Source organism: Canis lupus, chromosome 25 (assembly GCF_011100685.1).
Source record: "Canis lupus familiaris isolate Mischka breed German Shepherd chromosome 25, alternate assembly UU_Cfam_GSD_1.0, whole genome shotgun sequence".
NCBI lineage: Eukaryota > Metazoa > Chordata > Mammalia > Carnivora > Canidae > Canis > Canis lupus.
In genome coordinates, this window is record NC_049246.1 from 36,848,598 (window position 1) to 36,868,618 (window position 20,021).

General features: G+C 37.1%; 1 long non-coding RNA gene across 1 annotated transcript in view; it reads left to right on the top strand.

Annotated features, from left to right (window-relative positions):
* LOC102154450 overlaps positions 1-20,021 on the top strand; it is a 56,595-nt gene that overhangs the window by 26,666 nt on the left and 9,908 nt on the right. Inside the window, exon 3 of the long non-coding RNA XR_005378260.1 lies at positions 7,794-7,985. This is a non-coding gene — a long non-coding RNA (uncharacterized LOC102154450). The remainder of the gene's footprint in view (positions 1-7,793; positions 7,986-20,021) is intronic.

The window sequence follows — 20,021 nt, forward strand, 5'->3', positions numbered from 1 at the left end:
CCTAAAATATCATGGAATCTCCTTTCTTGACTAAAGTATGGAAAAATTTGGTGTGTTTTACCTTCTATCTTTTTGATGTGTGGTATTGTGCAATTTTTGTGTTCACCTCTGTTATAATTTTGAGTGTTCGTAGGAAACTTAGTGGCCAATATTTTGTGACGTCCCCTTTCAGATGGCATAGTCCCAATATTTATTTTTGGATATTATATATCATGACATAATGAGCCCCCCTGCACATATTTAATCATGTTTAACTTTATCAAAATATAATTAACGTGCAATAAGCTGTACATATTTAAAGTGTACAACTCGGTAAGTTTTTACTTATCACTCAGGCACCCATGAAACCATTACCTCAATCAAGATAATAAATCTATCACTTCCAAAAGCTTCTTTCTTCCACTTTGTAATCCCTTCCTCACACAATTTCCCATTCCTTTTGTCCCCAGGTAGCCACTGATCCTCTTTCTTTCACTGTAGGTCATTTTTCATTTCTAAAATTTTATGTAAAAGAAATCAAATAGCACATATTTTTGTGTTTCTGGCTTCTTTTGTACTGCATATCACTTTGTAATTCATCCAAGTTGTAACTTGTATCAGTACTGTGCTCCTTTTCATTGTTAAATAGTATTCTGTTGAGTGACTATGCCATTGTTTGTTGCATTCATTCACTTGTTGATGAATAGTTGGGCTGTTTTCAGTTTTTGCCTATGACAAAATAAAGCTGCTATGAACATTTATGTACAAATTTTTGTATAGACATGTTTTCATTTCTCTTGAATAAATATCTGGAGTGGAATAGTTGGACCATATCACAGGTCTATAGTTAACTCTTTAAGCAACACCCAAACTGTTTTCCAAAGTGGTTGTGCTATTTTACATTCCCGCCAGTAGTTGAGAGTTCCAATTCCTCCACCTTTTTGGCAGTACTTAATATGGCCAGTCATTTTAATTCATAATATTCTAACAGATGTGCAATGACATCTCATTATGCTCTTATTTGCAGTTCTCTAATGTCTAACAATGTTAAGCATATTTCCATGTGTTCATTTGCCAACGGTATATTCTTTGGTGAAGTGCTAATCTGACCATTTTTTAACTGGGTTATTTGTATTTTTATTGTCGAGTTTTGATAATTTTCCATAAATTCTGGATATAAGTCCTTTATAGGATATAAATTTTCCATAAATTCTGGATATAAGTCCTTCTGATGTGCAAAAAAATTCAGCAGTATCTTTCAAAGAGCAGAAATTCTCAATTCTTATTTGTCAAGTTTGTCTTTTATGGGTATTTTTTGTATTGTATCTAAGATATCATTCCCTAATTCAAAATCATGAAGATTTTCTTCTGTTTTCTTTGAGAAGTAATATAGTTTGGGAGTGTATATTTATATCTATGATCCATGTAAAGATTTTTTTATGGTGCAAGAAATGAGTTTTTTGTTGTTGGGGTTTTGTTTCTTTCTTTGTCTATACATATCTACCTATTCCAGCACAATTTGTTTAAAAGACTATCTTTTTTTCCACCAACAAAATTGCCTTTGTTGAAAATCAATTAACCATTTATGCATAGTTTATTTTCAAACTCATTCTGTTCCACTGATATATTTATCTATGTATATATCGTATTATCTTAATTACTATTACTATGTAACTCCTAAAATCAGGTCGTGACAGTCCTCCAAATTTGTTTTTCTTTTAAAAATAAAAATAAAAATTTGTTTTAGCCCTCATAGTTCCTTTGGACTTTTCTATGAATTTAAGAATAAACATCAATTTTTACCAAAAAAAAGTCTTCTGGAATTTAATTGGGATTATGTTGAATCATTAGATCAATTTGGGGAAAATTAACATCTTAACAGTATTGAGTCTTCCTATTCAATGGCATGGCCTTATCTTTCAATTTATTTAGTCTTCATAAATATCCTTCAGCTCAGTTTTGTAATTTTTAGTGCACAGGTCAATTTTCCCAGAATTATCCTTAAGTATTTCATATTTATAATGCTTTTTAAAGTAGTATTTTTTATTTTTTTAAAGTAGTATTTTTAAAAATATTATTTCAAGTTCTGGTTCCTTGTTACTAGTATATAGAAATAAGTTAGATTTTGTATATCAGTCCTACATCCTGTAATTTTTTTAGACTTTATTTATTTATTTGAGAGACTGAGAGCATGAGTGGGAGTAGGTGCAGAGGGAGAGAGAGAGAATTTCAAACAGACTCTGCACTGAAGAGGGAGCCCAACTTGGGGTTCGACCCCATGAGCCTGAATTGAAACCAAGTTGGAGGTTTAACCTACTGAGCCACCAGGTGCCCCAATCCTGTAAATTTTCTAAATATACTTTCATTTCCTTAGAATTTTAGTCGATTTCATAAAATTTTCTTGAAAGATAATTATGTTCTCTAAGAAATAAGACAGGCTTATTTCTTTCTTTCTGATCTTGGTGCATTTTATTTCTTTTTTCTTCTTTATTACCTTGGTTGAATTCTCCAAGTACAATGTTGAATAGAAGTGGCAAAAGTGCACCTCCTTGCTTTTTTTTTTTTTTTTTTTTTTTTTTATCTTAGGAGGAAAACATTCAGTTATTTGCCATTATATGTAATGTCTGTGGGTAGGTTTTTTCATAGATGTCTTTTATCAGGTTGAGGAAATTCCTTGCTATTCCTAGTTTGGTGGGAGTTTTTATCAAGATTAAAATGCTGGATTTCCACATTTTTTTTGTATGTTCATCAAGATGATCATGTGTTTCTCCTCTTTTAGTTAGTCAAAATGGGTAGTTATATTGGTTGATTTTTCAAATGTTAAACTAACCTTTCTTCTCATTATCAATTTTATTTTCCTGTTTCTCTGTATATAATTTTGTTTTTATTGGATACAAGACATTATGATATTTACTAAGTTGTTACTGGATTTCTTATATCTCTATTAAAGTTCTTGAGCTTTGCACTGAAATGCAGTTAATAGAAAGAATTTGATCCTTTGTATGTCTTGCCTTTAAATTTTGTTAAATGAGACCACAGCAGCATTAGGTATAGATTTAATTTTGCCCTACTACTAAATCAAAACTTTCTGACTACTCTACCCAAGGCCCCGTGAATTATGAAATTTTCACTCTGCTGCTGTGAATAACAATTCCCAGAGCTCTTTGCTCTCTGGTATATATTCCTCTAATCCTTTTGGATGGTTCTTTCCTTGGCCTTGAGTACTTTTCCACATACACACTGATCAGTACTCAGTAAAGCCTTCAGTGGAACCCTCTGCATATTTCTGGAGTCCTTACACTGAGCTTTCTACTCTCTGCACTCTACTCTGTCTACTCTCTTCTCAGTCTCCTCAGACTCCCAGCTTCATCCCCTCAACTCAAGATCTACCTGGATTCTCTTTCCCTGAGCTACCATCTGGCAAATCTCTCAAGCTAGAGCAATCACAGGGCTTACCTAGCTTTTATCCATCTCTCAGTGATCACTCTCATGTGTTGTCTGATGTCCAATGTGTTGTTACATATATTTTGTCTAGCTTTTAGTTATTTTAAGAGAAAAAAAATTAGTAATAGGGTATTGACCACACAGAAAGTTACTATAGCCAGTCAATGACACACAGGAAGCAGCAATGGACAGTAGAAAGGGCAGAGACTATGTGAATACTGATGGGGGAACCACAGATCTGATCAACAAAGAAGAAAACAGCCAACACGCTGGACAATAATATGTATCGTTCTCCTTTTCCCCAACTCAATTCGAGTGAGTAAGTAGAGGGAAGACAGAGACAACCATAGATAGAGTAGCAGATAATCCCTTCCATTCCAAATTCTGGAGTCACACTCACTCAAGGAAAATAAAATGGGCTTTGAATCAAAACTTAAAGTATTTAAATAGACAAAACTAAGCCTTAACACCCAAAATGATACTGTTTTAAATGACTAAAAATTATAGAATTAGATTCAGATATATTAAGGGAGTCCACTGCCCATAGGGAAAAGGGATTTGGGGAAAACACAACTTAGCAACTATTGAAGAAATATAAGTATTTTATGATTGCACCTCAAGTTAAGATGTCTGTCAACCTAGTCATGCATATATTGGTTAAGATTCTTTTAAAAATAATATGACAGGGCAGCTCTGGCGGCCCAGGGCTTCAGCGCAGCCTTCAGTCCAGGGCCTGATCCTGGAGACCCAAAATTGAGTCCCACGTTAGGCTCCTTGCAAGGAGCCAGCTTCTCCCTCTGCCTGTGTCTCTTCCTCTCTATCTGTGTCTCTCTTGAATAAGTAAATAAAATCTTTAAAATAATAATAATAATAATATGACAACCGATATATCAAAAGCTATAAACGAGTTTATACCCCTTGGTCAGTTTCTTGCTAGCAAGCCAGCTCTCTAAAAACAAAACTAAAAACAAAACAAAACAAAAAAAGCCTGAATTTGCAGCCTTTGTCAATTTTTGTGGTGCAAATAGAAGTTCCTGAATACAGAGATTTGCAAAATGTGCTGTCACAAACTGGTATGACCCAGCTCCAGCACACCATTGCCTTTGATTCTTCTTCTAAAAATTAATCCTAGAAAAAATAATTTAAGCAAGAAAAAAACTATATAAACAAAACTGTCATTGAATGGTTGCTTATGATAGCAAAAAATAATGTAAATAATTTAAATAGTTTGTTTATCCACTTGATGGAATATTACAAAGTTATTAAAAATAGAAAAAGAATAGAATAATATAGAGAAACACCGAATATAGTGTGAAGTGAATAAAGAAGAAAGCAAAATTTTATGTTCACTATGATTATATTAATGTAAAATATGTATGATTATGGCCCACGTCTCCAAAATACACAAAAACAGAACTCATTTTGTTATAGTCCTGTGATAGAATTATTTTCTTTCGTAGATGTACATAGAAAGTAATTCTATCACAAGAATTTGTTATTTATTACTCTTCTTTCAAAAGGCCTATAAAGTTATAATAATATTCTTTTTTATATATAACAAAACAAAATTAGCAGTAGTTTACTTAACCTATCTCTAAAGACATATTGGCACACTGGATTAAAGCTAAGAGCATCCAGGAAGTTGACTGGAGCACTATTTTAAAGGGCATTTCTCTAAAGAAAACATACAAATGGCCAACAGACACATGAAAAAATGTTCAACATCACTGAGCATCAGGGAAATACAAATCAAAACCACAATGAGGGGCACCTGGGTGGCTCAGTCAGTTACATATTTGCCTTAAGCTCAGATCATGATTCCAGGGTCCTGAGATGGAGTCCTGCACTGGGCTCCCTGCTCTGCAGGGAGACTCCTTCTCCCTCTCCCTCAGCCCCTCACCCCATCACTTGTGCACTCTCTTTCTCATTCTCTGTCTCAAAATGAAATAAATAAAATCTTAAAAAAACAAAACCTCAATGAGATACCACCTCACAGTCAAATGGTTAAAATTAACACATCAGGAAACAACAGATGTTGGTGAGGATGCAACAAAAGGGGAACCCTCTTACACTGCTGGTGGGAATGTAAGCTGGTACAGCCACTCTGGAAAACAGTATGAAGGTTCTTCAAAAAGTTAAAAATAGAGCTACCCTACAACCCAGCAATTGCACTACTAGGTATTTACCCAAAGGATACAAACAGAGTGATCCAAACAGGCATCTGTATCCCAATGTTTAGAGCAGCAATGTCCATAATAGCTGAACTATGGAAAGAGCCCAGATGTCCATTGACAGATGAATGGAAAGAAGATGTAAAAAAAAAATATATATATATATATATATACACATTATATTATATATATCATATATATAATGGAATATATCATATATATACCATATATATAATGGACTATTACTCAGCCATCAAAAAAAATGAAATCTTACCATTTGCAATGACACGGGTGGAACTAGAGGGTATTATGCTAAGTGAAATAAGTCAGTCAGAGAAAGGCAAATACCATCATATGATTTCATTCATATGTGGAATTTAAGAACCAAAACAGATGAACATAGGGTAAAAGAAGGAAAAATAAAATAAAACAGAATCAGAGACGGAGATAAACCATAAGAGACTCTTAACTATAGGAAACAAAGGAGAAAAAAAGAAAATAAACTGAGGGTTACTTAAGGAGGTTGGGGGGATGGGGTAACTGAGAAATGGGCATTAAAGAGGGCACATGATGTAATGAGCACTGGGTGTTATATGCAACTGATGAATCACTGAACTCTACCTCTGAAACTAATAATATGCAATATGTTAATTAATTGATTTTTTTAAAGCGATAGATAAATAAATAAATAAGTGACATTAAAATAACACTGGAAATCCAGTGCCAAAAATATTTACCAGAACTCTTATGAAGGGAACCTCCAGGTTGAGAACCCTCAAAGGGCAAGCTGAAGTAACAAGGGATTGTTCAAATGTCTCTAAGGTGGTTGAATCTGTTTAACTGCCAGTTTTTATGTAAAGGGGTTAGAAAATGAATGGGGGTTGTTCATCCTTAGAAGCCCTCTGCTCACTCAGCAATTCAATTTCTCTAAATAACTGCTGAGAAAACATTTAATAATATTATTTAAAGTAGTGCCAAATTGTTAGCTTTTCTGGGGCAGCCAGGTGTCTCTGGCTATAAACATAACTCTACCAATTTCTGTCAATTCCATTCAAATCAGCAAAAGTTAAGTGAGTCCTGATTTACCACTAGACCCTGGCTAAACTTTGTGGACACACTAAGGGATAAAGACTCAGTTCTACCTTTATGAAGCCTGGTTGTCACAGAACAAAATAACAGTACGTTGGTATAAGTACTGCTACATATAGGAAGTTTACTAGAGCCTTCCTGGAGCCTCTCCCAAAGTGCCTAGTAAACATGTTGAAGGGATCCCCTAGTGCCCATCAGTGAAGATTGTCCCAAGTCTATTAACCTCTCAAGCTTTCTTCTCCATCTGGGCTCCCTTTGCTCTTTGCCAAGATCTGGCCATTTCCTGCACCAACCTGTTCCAAGGCAAAGCTAGCCTAAAAGACTACAGCTTGCTCAGCCTGGCATCAGGTTGCCAGGTCAGCCTGCCAACTGGCAGGATCTTCCTTGCCCTCCCTGCCCTTTTCTGTCTCCTCCAACCAGAACAGGTGGCAGAAACCTGGCAACATGGAAGGCCCACATCATAAGCAGACCCAAAGCTTGCCAGAAAGGCCCAGGTGCTTCTTGCAACCAGTGCAGTGAGTAGGAAGAGATAGAGCTTTGTTGGCTCCTGGAAGTCACTGAGACTCTCCAAATGAAACTTGCTGAATAGAAGAACATAAGCACTGATTCCTAGTACTGGAGGCTGGAGGCTAGAGGCTGGAGAAAGAAAAGGTATATTCTCATTTGAAGTATTTGGTTTTCTGAATTGTGAGGCTGAGCGTCAATGATCTTCCTGCCTTATCTGAACAGCCCAGCCTAAGTCATACAGGAATCTTCCCAGTCCTGCAAGGCCTAGAAAATGTAAGTTGAAGAAAGGATTCTCTTTCTGAGGATAGGAAAATATGAAGATAATGGTTATCCAGCACTAGAAAACAAGACAGATTGAGATAAGAGAGTCCTTCTACATTCTTTTCTGAAGAAAGAACAAAGAAAGCAAGAGCTCTGCAGAAACATGGGGAAAACATCTTGAGTGGATAACAAGACAATGCATTGAACAGTGTCATTCAAATGCAATGCAATTAAATGGCCAAATCAAAGTTCCTAAAATGTGTGTGTTGCTCTCAGATACAAGTGAAGAAATGTGCTCTATGTCATCATCTTGTAACTCCTCTTTGCTATTTCTCCCCCCAGAAAGTTCACCAACCTGTGGTTCCTCAGAAAGACAACAGAATATCAGATCCTAGATACACAAGCTGCATAGAGTGTTTGGTGGAAACTGATCCTTTCACGTCTGAACTGCAAGTGAACCAAGTAAACAAAGAATTAATCCCAGCAAATTCAAGGGTGTACTCACTTGACAGAAGTTGACTGATGTTGCAAATGGTAAGTTACCCGCACTTGCGCTGAGCTTGGTAAACCAAATGAAGAACTCATTAGATAGTACTTAGAAAACTTTCAGACGTCAGTAAATGGATTTCAATTAGATGGAAGAGAAAGCAAAACTAGTTCCCATGGAAACCAGCTTTTATCTGTCTAGGTTATCTGAAGTCTGGGACACCAATCCTGATGGTTTTGAATGGCCCTAAATGGTACTACAAATGTGGATATAGTTAATGTTCCAAACATAAATGGACTTATTTTTACATTTGGGCCATAAAACATGTATTTTATAGCTGCTTTCAACAACAAGCAAGACATTAACTGGCAGTATTTCAGGTAAATCAAAACCTGCTTCCCCACACCCCCTACAACTGTCGAATCATTGATCATGGTACCAACGTAAGGTATATTCTCTCTTCAAGTGATTGTTTGCATTGTTTTGTACATTTAAAGTAAAAAACATTCCATTTCTAGGCCAGGAATTAAACATTGTAATAATAACACAACATTTATTGAATTTGTGCTATGTACTATCTGCTTTCCATGCATTTTCTCAATTTATCTTTCTAAATACCCTATGAAATAAATTCTATTATTATTCTCCATTTGACATATAGAAAAAGAGAGGTTCAATAATCTGCCCAATGTTTCCTAGCTAAGTTGTGGAATTGCAAATTGAATTTAGGACTTTGTTATTCTGTTTCCTAGAACCCATAGATATTACTCATCTGCCCAAATAATTTTCCACATTTATTTTCACTATTTCTCCTCAATTCTTACTCCACGGCTCAAAAGGTTGATTCAAGCCTCACTTTTTATTAAATTGTACATGTATTCAACAATAATATATTAAGTGCTTTCTCTTTGCTCAGAACTAAGTACATACAGAGAGAAGACGTGGTTCATGTCCTTGGTACACTTACAGTCTAATAAGAAGACAAATAATAAATAAAAATTTTAATCTACTTTTCTTCCTTTGAAAATATTGGGCTACTGGGGTCAACTTACAGATGTCAATTTTTTTTTTCTGATGGGTAGCTCCATACCGTAGGTCAGTAATACTTATCACTAGCCAAGGTGACAGGCACATATCCATAAGGACCTCCACCATGGTATCCAGGAGTGATAGCTAATAATGTCCAGAACTACAAATAATTAGTCTGCCTGGATTTCTAATCCTGCCTTCTTATACCTTCTTGTGGAAGTAGGCTGGATCCAAGATTCCCATTATGTGATTATACATGGCCTCCATCAATTTTCTTTTAACTTTGACCACCTCATCATACCCTACTGCTCTGCACTCTCACTGCATGTATTTTGAACCTGCCTCATCATTATAACCATCTTTCCTTTCATTCAGTCATGTAGTTCTCATTTATTATTGGTTACATTATATGATTAAACTAATGACCAAGTTCCTACTTTCAAAGAGTAAACATAAATGAATACAAAAATAAAAATACCCAAATATTATGATAGAAAGGATTCAGGTAAGGCTAATACAAAAACATATTCAGCAGTGTTTTATACTTTCCAGTGCACACGTTTTTCACCTCCTTGGTTAAATTTATTCCTAAGTATTTTATTATTTTTGATGCTAAAATAAATGGAATTGTTTTCTTAATTTTTTGATAGTTTATTGTTGGTATATAGAAATGCAACTGATTTTTTGTATGCTTGATTTTGTATTCTGCAATTTTACTGAATTTGTTTGTTCATTCTAACAGTTTTGTGTGGAATCTTTGGGTTTTTCTATATATAAGACTGTGTCACTTGCCAACAGATAAACTTACATCTTTCTTTTCTGATTTTGATGCCTTTTATTTCTTTCTTTTGCCTAATTTACTTAGCTAGGACTTCTAGTATTATGCTGAATAAATGTAGCAAGAGTCGTCATCATTGCCTTGTCTTATGTTTCTGGTTTCTTTGTTTTGTTTTGTTTCAAGATCTTATTTATTTATTCATGAGAGACACAGAGAGAGACAGAGACAGAGACAGAGAGAGAAGCTCCTCGCAGGGAGCAAGATATGGGACTCAATCCCCAGACCCTGGATCGTGCCGTGAGCCGAAGGCAGATGCTCCACTGCTGAGCCACCCAGGCATCCCTGGGTATTATGTTTTTATCACAAATAACAGTAATAATAAATAAGGGGACTGGAAAGGGGATGAAAAACCTAAAAGTGATAATAAGGAGGACAGAAGAAAATTTTGGAGGTGATTGATGTGTTTATGGCATAGGAGATGATGGTTTCATGGATATATTATTATCTTCAAGTTCATCAAGTTGTATACAATAAATATGTACAGTTTTTTTAATGTCAGTCATACCTCAATAAATTGGTTTAAACACACACACACAGGATACCTTGGTGGCTCAGCGGTTGAGCATCTGCCTTCAGCTCAGGGCGTGATCCCCGGTCTGGGATCGAGTCCCACATTGGGCTTCTTGCAGGGAGCCTACTTCTTCCTCTGCCTGTGTCTCTGCCTCTCTCTCTATGTCTCTCATGAATAAATAAATAAAATCTTTAAAAAATAAATAAATAAATAAATAAATAAATAAATAAATAAATAAATAAATAAATAAACAAACAAACAAACACACACTAGAATTTAGGTTTAAGTGACTAAAGAGTACTAACTCTGGGAACACCTGCTTTTTAAAAGAAGACTGTGAAAAGAAAACCATCTTTAACCCAAGAGGAAGAATTATCAGTATTATAGTAACTAGGTATCATTGAACTGTGGACATGATTTAGAAGACACTAAGAGAGAGCAACCTTCCTAAAAATAGCTAGCTTAGACAATGTAAATGACTACATTCTTTAGCAGTTAGTCTACTAACAATCACAAATACGTTCATTCTCTTTCTTCCTCTCAACTAGCCTGAGAAGTATCCAACATCCAGTTGAGGAACAAGAGAGGTACTTTGTCCCTGGGTCAAATGAAAGGTCTCTTCTGCCCCAAAGCCTCCAAGCACCAGCTTCATTGGACATTCCATCCTCCATACTGGCCCGTTCTTAAACCACTTCCACATGGTACAAGGTCTCTTTCCCCTGATCCTATTTCCAGGCCCAGGTGCTTGCTCTTTGGTCATCACAAATGACTTAAACCCAAGAGAGCAGCTTCAGTAATTGGCCTGAGCAGAACACCACCTGTGGCCTATATATTCTTTGGTCTCCATCTGCATCCCCCACTTTTCAGGCCTCTCATTTGAAATTGATTTCTGAACCACCCCTTAGCCGGCTGCAAAGCCCAGGAGTTGGAGGGGGCAGGGAGCACAGGCAGCAGTCATCCCTTTCTCCCTCTTCCCAGCCATATGCCACTGCTCCTGCCTCCTCTCCCTGTATTACTTCTGAAACTCTCCAACTGGGCTCTTGCTCAGCTCATACGTCCCCACTTGCCAGCCTCACTGCCCTCCCCCACTCTATACTTCTTCCTCATTTATAAGCATTTCCATCTAAAAGGGGGAGTTTTTTTCTTTAAAAAAAATCTGAGTTGGGAACACTGCCGATTGTAACTATAGTGATGCATCAATCACGTCGCAATAATTGCACAGCACAGGGTTTCCTGTTAGTGCTGAGCTACCTGCCAGAAAATGGCAGCAATCAGGCTATTGGCAGCAGACAATCAGGCATCATTTGTAATTCTTTCTGGCTGCATGTTTCCCAGTCCAGGAATTGGATGCTAATCAATCAGTTGTCATGGCAACCCAGCATCACACAGCTATCAATACAGGAAAAAGATGGGAGAAATTATGAGGGCAGTGAGCACCGTAATTCCTGGAAGGGAGTGCCAAGTGACCTTACCAGGTGCCAATGCATGAAAAGCAGTACCATGATAAAGCAGGAGACCCCAAGGGTAAACTATCATAACCAGTCCAGGGAAGAGCTATTGTCTTAGTCACAAGACTAGAAGCAGGTGGGCAATTTTTGGGTCACCTCATTGTCCTTGGATACCAGCTGAGTTTCCAGGGCCAGGCAATATAGAAGCGGTTTGAGAAAAAAAGACAAGCACTAGTGATAGAAGAGAGAGATCAGTTATTCAGTCAGCCAGCAAATGTTTATGGCGTACCCAATACACATGAGACCCTTCATGTGGCAAATAATTACTGGTCTGGGCCACCCAACATAGACAGCAAGAGCCAACTGGTACTCACACCACTATCTGAGGTGCCAAAAGAGTAGTACAATCTTTGAGTAACACCGTAGAGGAGATCAAAATAGAAACGACCAGTGTGACCCAACATGGTGAAGGCAATGAATCAAAGCTATATGCCAGGACAGACCAAACATGCTCACTTACCTCATATTGAATTCTAACAACATGAGAGGTAGGTTTCACTATTTCTATCTTACCACCGAGGAAACCTCAGCATAGAATGTTGAGTAAGCTGTCCAACGTCACACATTTAGAAGAGCTGGGACAAGACCCAATGAAAGCTCAGGCCTAACCTTCACTCAAAACCATATGGACAGTGGCCACTCTGTAGCTGGCAGTCTGGGAAGGTCAGATTCATTCAGATTCTCAGGAGCCCTGATGGCCACATAGTCCAAAGACAAGATTTAGTACAAGATAGATGTATAAACGGGGATCCCTGGGTGGCGCAGCGGTTTGGCGCCTGCCTTTGGCCCAGGGCGCGATCCTGGAGACCCAGGATCGAATCCCACGTCAGGCTCCCGGTGCATGGAGCCTGCTTCTCCCTCTGCCTGTGTCTCTGCCTCTCTCTCTCTCGGTGTGTGACTATCATAAATAAATAAAATTTAAAAAAAAAAAAAAAAAAAAAAAAAAAAAAAAAAAAGATAGATGTATAAACGGCTTTGCTAGCAATTCAGAAACATCCTCCAGAGATATCAGCTCATCTCAGTGTAACCCTAGAGAAGTCATTTATTTCTCATGTCTTCAACTTCCTTTTCTGTAAAATGAGAATAAGAACTCCTATGAAGAATAGTGATATTTAAATGAGAAGGTGTCCATGAGTACTCTTAAGATAGTTCCTGGCCTCAGCAGCTTCTTCATTCTTTTTCTCCTTCCTCAACTCTAGGGTGACAGGGGTATCCTAGATCCTGTGGTACAGATAAGCAGTCTCCTTGAGCAGGGTTAAGAGTTTGTTTTAAAAAGCTTTCTAAGCTTTCCAGAGTGTCACCAGAGCAAGCTGAGAATTTGTTAGCTTCTACATTCTTAGTCTCTGGCCCTGTATTAATTTCAGGGTTCCAGAGAAATAGAACCAATAGGAATATATATGAAGAGACTGATCATAAAGAATTAGCTCACCAAATTATAGAGGTTGAGAAGTCCCATGATCTGCTGTATGTAAGTTGGAGACCCAGGAAAGCCAGTGCTGTGATCCAGTCTGAGTGAGAAAGCCTGAGAATCATGCAGGCTGAGAACAGCATAAGATCAATGCTACAGCTCAAGCAATCAAGTAGGAAAGTAGAATTTCTCCTTCCTCTACCTTTTGTTCTAAACCCAGGTCCTCAACAAATTGGGTGACGCTCACCCACATTGCAGAGGGTGATCTACTTTACTGAATTCACCAATTCAAGTGCTAATTTCATCTGGAAACACCCTCACAGGTATATCCAGAAATGACATTCAGCCTAATATCCCAGCACCTTTTGATCTAGTCATATAAAATAAACCATCACAAGCCTCTCCTACCTGCTCTGTCTTAATCTTTAATCTTTAGGGAGGCTTGGAAAGAAAATCAAATGGTCCCACACAACATGAGCCACCCCTCAGGACCCAGTGCCAAGGCCCCCTCATTTCCATCACGGCAGTAATGTTGTGATGGGATTTTGGCTCATCAAACAATTCCTGGCATAATGCTGTGGCATTGCAGAAATGACACTTAAAACACTGTGAGCACGAATCTAGTTACTAACCAATTAATTTACCAAACTGTTCTTATTAAAGTAATTGCATACTTCAAATGCATTCCTTTAAGCCAGATAATATCCAGGCTTATTTTATGATGCACAGCTTTCTTGCTAAACTCTTTGAACTTCGGTGAAAACGTTTCACAGCCTAAGAAGGGGCTTCCATAAGCAGTGTGGTAGAAAATGCATAGGTCTTGAGTTCTAGTAGTCTTGTTTCTCCTACTAATTGTTAGCTCTATAACCTTGTGCAAATGAGTCCCTGTCTCTGAGCTTCAGACCCCTCGTCTCCACAGTGAACAAGCAGCACTTCCAAGACGGCTTCCTCAGAGCATTACTACATATTCATATAACATCGGCATATACTTATGTACAGTATAAGTAGGTGATTTGGGAAGAATGTATTCAGAGTGAAATGGTCAAAAACAAGTTTGAGAAACTGGGTGAAGCCACGTTTTTCAGGTTTTCTTACTGAATGAGTTCCTAGAGCTTTTTATAGGCTATTGGCATGGGAGATCTAAATGCTAGAGCACCTGGATGGCTGGGGTGGTAGAGTGTATGACTGCTGATCTCAGGGTCATGAGTTTGAGCCTCACATTGGGGGTAGATATTACTTTAAAAAGTAAAATCTCAAGAGGAGGAGTTAAGGTGATGGAGTAGGGACACCCTACGCTTGCCTCATCCCTGGAACACAACTAGATAGTTATCAAATCATTCTGAACACACAAGAAATCAATCTGAAGACTGAGAGAACAAAACTTCAGGTCTCCAAGTAGAAAGGTGACCTCCTTCTGGAAGCTAGGGGATGCAGAGAATTGATTTGGGAGAGATAAGAACTATGGGTACTGTAGAGGTGAAGAAGCCCTGATTATAGAAACTACCACAAGATATTATAAGCAGTGAAGTGCAAAATCTGAAGTTTTAATTTAGGAGTCTGCCACCACTGGGGCTGTGCCAGGATTAAAGGTGCTCCAGTGGGGAACGAGGGTGGAGATCCAGGAGTAGAGCACATGTTTGGAGGATCCTCTGGGCAGCAAGAAGAACAGATGGGACTAATGTGCTGCACTGTTCCCAGGCATAGGAGCAGGGACTCCAGCTGAGGGCAGCAAGCCTGGGTGCCAGCTCTCTGCTCCACCTTATCATAAACTCTAAAATGCTGTGCAGTTGTGCAACCACTTTCCAGGCACCAGCCACCAAACACCAAAAATGCAGCAAGTCCTCCCCAAGAGGACTGGCATGGATCCATAAACCAGAATTCCTTAAAATTTGGAATTTTGCAACCCTGCTGCATGCCTAGATAAAATAACTTGAACAAAGGAAAAGTGAAGGTAGAGATCTGATGGAAGTTGGGAGCAGAAGGGGGGCAATGGTTTGCTCTTCTACAGTGGGCTCTAGGGCTAGAGAGTTGCTCTGCCATTTTCACCCTGCCCATCAGCACTCAAAGTCTTCAGGGAGCAAAACAGCAACACATAGTGGAGATGAGAGCCCTCACAACAGCACCCCGCCCCTCCCCTGCACACTTTGCATCTCCACTAGGTCAAGTCCACCTGAGAATCAGTATAACAAGCCCCTCCCCCAGAAAACGAGCACAAACCTCTTCACATGCACCAAGTCTTCTGATCATAGAGTATTGCAATTAAAGGAGATAAGATCTAACCTCCTTTTTATTTTCTTATTTTTGTTTTTTATTATTCATTTATTTATTTTTATATAATTTATTTTTTATTATTTTTTAAACTTTTATTTATATATATTTGTATATTTTTAGGGTTTTTTTAATTTTTATTTTTTTCTTTTATTTAGATCTAGCTTCTTTTGACAAGCAGACCAAAACACACGCAAGATCTAGTTTTTTTGTTATTGTGTTGTTGTTGCTGTTGTTGCTGTTGTTTGTTGGGTTTTATTCTGGATAAAATAATAAGACAGGAATTTACCCCAAAAGAAAGAACAGGAAATAGAACTAATGGCCAGGGATTTAATCAATACAGATATAAACAAGATGTCTGATCTAGAATTTAAAACAACAATTATAAAGGTAATAGCTGGGCTTTAACAAAGCATAGAAGACACCAGAGAATCCATTACTGTAGATATAAAAGAACTAAAATCTAGTCAGGCTTAAATTAAAAATGATAAAACCAAGATGCAAACCCAAATGAATGCCATAACAATGAGGATTCACAAAGAAGAGGAATGAATCAGTGATACAGAATATAAAATTATAGAAAATAATGAAGCTGAAAAGAAGAGGGAAGGGAAAGTAATGGATCATGAAGGTAGACTTACAAAGCTCAGCAGCTTATTAAAACAGAATAACATTCGGATTATAGGAGTCCCAGAGGATGAAGAGAGAGAAAATGGAGCAGAAGGTTTATTTAAGCAAATTATAACTGAAAACTTCCCCAATCTGGGGAAGGACACAGGCATTAAACATCAGGGAAATACAAATCAAAACCACAATGAGATACCACCTCACACCAGTGAGAATGGGAAAAATTAACAAGGCAGGAAACAACAAATGTTGGAGAGGATGTGGAGAAAAGGGAACCCTCTTACACTGTTGGTGGGAATGTGAACTGGTGCAGCCACTGTGGAAAACTGTGTGGAGGTTCCTCAAACAGTTAAAAATATACCTGCCCTACGACCCAGCAATTGCACTGTTGGGGATTTACCCCAAAGATACAAATGCAATGAAACGCTGGGACACCTGCACCCCGATGTTTCTAGCAGCAATGGCCACGATAGCCAAACTGTGGAAGGAGCCTCGGTGTCCAACGAAAGATGAATGGATAAAGAAGATGTGGTTTATGTATACAATGGAATATTACTCAGCTATTAGAAATGACAAATACCCACCATTTGCTTCAACGTGGATGGAACTGGAGGGTATTATGCTGAGTGAAGTAAGTCAGTCGGAGAAGGACAAACATTATATGTTCTCATTCATTTGGGGAATATAAATAATAGTGAAAGGGAAAATAAGGGAAGGGAGAAGAAATGTGTGGGAAATATCAGAAAGGGAGACAGAACATAAAGACTGCTAACTCTGGGAAACGAACTAGGGGTGGTAGAAGGGGAGGAGGGCGGGGGGTGGGAGTGAATGGGTGACGGGCACTGGGTGTTATTCTGTATGTTAGTAAATTGAACACCAATAAAAAAATAAAAAAAAATAAAAATAAAAAAAAAAAAAAAAAAAAAAATCCAGAAAGCACAGATAACTCCCATTAAATTCAGCCAAGTTATATCACAGTCAAACTTTAAAAATACACAAATAAGAAAAGAATCCTGAAAGTGGTAAGAGAAAAAAAAGTCCTTAACCTACAAGGGAAGACAGATCAGGTTCATGGCAGATCTGTCCACAGAAACTTAGCAGACCAGAAGAGGGGGCAGAATGTACTCGACATGCTGAGTAGGAAAAATATGCAGCTAAGTATATTTTATCCATAAGGCTATCATTCAGAATAGAGAGATAAAGAGTTCTCCAGACAAACAAAAGTGAGGAGTTTGTGACGACTAAACTAGCCCTAAAATAAATATTAAGGGGGATTCTTTGAGTAGGGGGGGGAAAGACCAAAAACAACAAAGACTATAAAGGACCAGAGGATATCACCAGAAACACCAACTCTACAGCAAACACAATGTCACTAAATTCATGTCTTTCAATGATTGGTGAAAGTAAATGGACTAAATGCTTCAAACAAAAGACTTAGAGTATCAGAATGGGTTTTAAAATTAAAAAAGCAAGATTTATCTCTATACTGCCTATAAAAGACTCATTTTAGACCTAAAGACACCAGCTGATTGAAGGTGAGGGGAAGGATAACCACCTATTATGCTAATGGACAGCAAAAGAAACCTGGAGGAGCCATACTTATATCAGACAAACATGATTTTAAAGCAAAGATTGCAACAAGAGATAAAGAAGGGCATTAGACCATAATTCAGTGGTCCATCCCTTAAGATTTAACAATTGTAAATATTTATGCCACAAACTTAGAAATACACAAATATATAAATCAATTAATAAACATAAAGAAACTCATTGGTAATAATACAATAACAGTAGGGGACTCTAACAATGTGCTTACAACAATGAACAGATTCTCTAAGCAGAAAATCAACAAGAAAATAATGACTTTGAATGACACAGTGTATCAGATAGACTTAACAGATATATTCAGAACATTTCATCCTAAAGCAACAGAATACATATTCTTTTCAAGTGTACATATAACATTCTCCAGAATGTGACCACATACTGGGTCACAAATCAGCCCTCAAAAGTACAAAAAGATCAAGATCATATCATGCATATTTTCTGATCACAATGCTATGAAACTTGAAGTCAACCACAAGAAAAAATTTGAAAAGACCACAAGTACATGGAGGTTAAAGAACATCTTATAAAAAATGGATGGGTTAACAAAGGAATTAAAGAAGAAATTAAAAAGTACAAAGAAGCAAATGAAAATGAAAACACGAAAGTCCAAAACCTTCGGGATGCACAAAGGCAATCCTAAGAGAGAAGTATATTGCAATGCAGGCCTATCTTAAGAAGCAAGAAAAGTCTCAAAAATATAATCTAACGTTACACCTAAAGGAGCTATAAAAGGAACAACAAATAAAGCCTAGAGTCAGCAGAAGAAGGGAAGTAATTAAGATTAGAGCAGAAATAAATGATAATAGAAACAACAAAATGGAAGAACAGATCAATGAAAGTAAGAGCTGATTCTTTGAAAGAATTAATAAAATTGATAAACCCCTAGCCAGATTTATCAAAAAGAGAATGGCTTCAAATACATAAAATCATGAATGAAAGCGGAGAGATCACAACCAACAACCACAGAAAAACAAATAATCATAAGAGAATGTTATGGAAATATTATACGCCAAAAAATTGGTCAATCTGGAAGAAATAAGCAAATTCTTTGAACATAAAAGCTATCAAAACTGAAACAGGAAGAAATAGAAAAATTGAACAAACTCATAACCAGCAAAGAAATTGAATCAGCAATTAAAAATCTCCCAATAAACAAAAGTCCAGGCCCAGATGGCTTCTCAGGGCATTTCTACAAGACATTTAAAGAAGGATTAATATCTATCCTTATCAAACTTTTCCAAAAAAGAGAGAGAGAGAGAGAGAGAGAGAAATGGAAGGAAACTTCCATACTCCTTCTATGAGGCCAGCATTTTCTTGATTTCAAAACCAGACAAAGACTCCACAAAAAAAAAAAAAAAAAGGAGAACTACAGGCCAATATCCCTGATGAACATGGATGCAAAAATTCTCAACAAGATACTAGCAAATTGAATCCAACGATCATTAAAATAATTATTTACCAAAATCAAGTGGGATTTATTCCTGGCCTGCAGAGGTATTCATTATTCACAAATCAGTCAGTGTGATATGTCACATTAATAAAAGAAAGGACAAAAACCACATGTCCTCTCAATAGATGCAGAAAAAGCATCTATTTGACAAAATACAGCATTCATTCTTGATAAAAATCCTCAACAAAGTAGGGATAGTGGGAACATCCCTCAACATCATAAACATCATATATGAAAGATCCACAGCTAATATCATCCTCAATGGGGAAAAACAGAGCTTTTCCTCTACAGTCAGGAACAACATAGGGATTCCACTCTCACCATTACTATTTAACATAGCACCAGAAGTCTTAGCCTCAGCAATCAGACAATAAAACAAAAATAAATAAATAAATAAATAAATAAATAAATGGCATCCAAATCAGCAAGGAATGAGTCAAACTTTCACTATATGCAGATGACAAAGTAGTCTATGTAGGAAACCCAAAATACTTCATCAAAAAATTGCCAGAACTCATATGTGAATTCAGCAAAGTCACAGGATATAAAATGAACGTACAGAAATCTGTTGCATTTGTATACACAAATAATGAAACAGCAGAAAGAGAACTCAAGGAATCAATCCCATTTATAAGTGCTCCAAAAACTTAGGAATAAACTTAAGCAAAGAGGTTAAAAAACAAAGCAAAACAAAATACCCTGTACTCTGAAAACTACAGAACGCTTATGAAAGAAATTGAAGAGGACACAAAGAAATGGAAAAACATTCCATGTTCACAGATTGGAAGAATAAACATTGTGAAAATGTCTATGCTACCCAAAGCAATTTACCCATT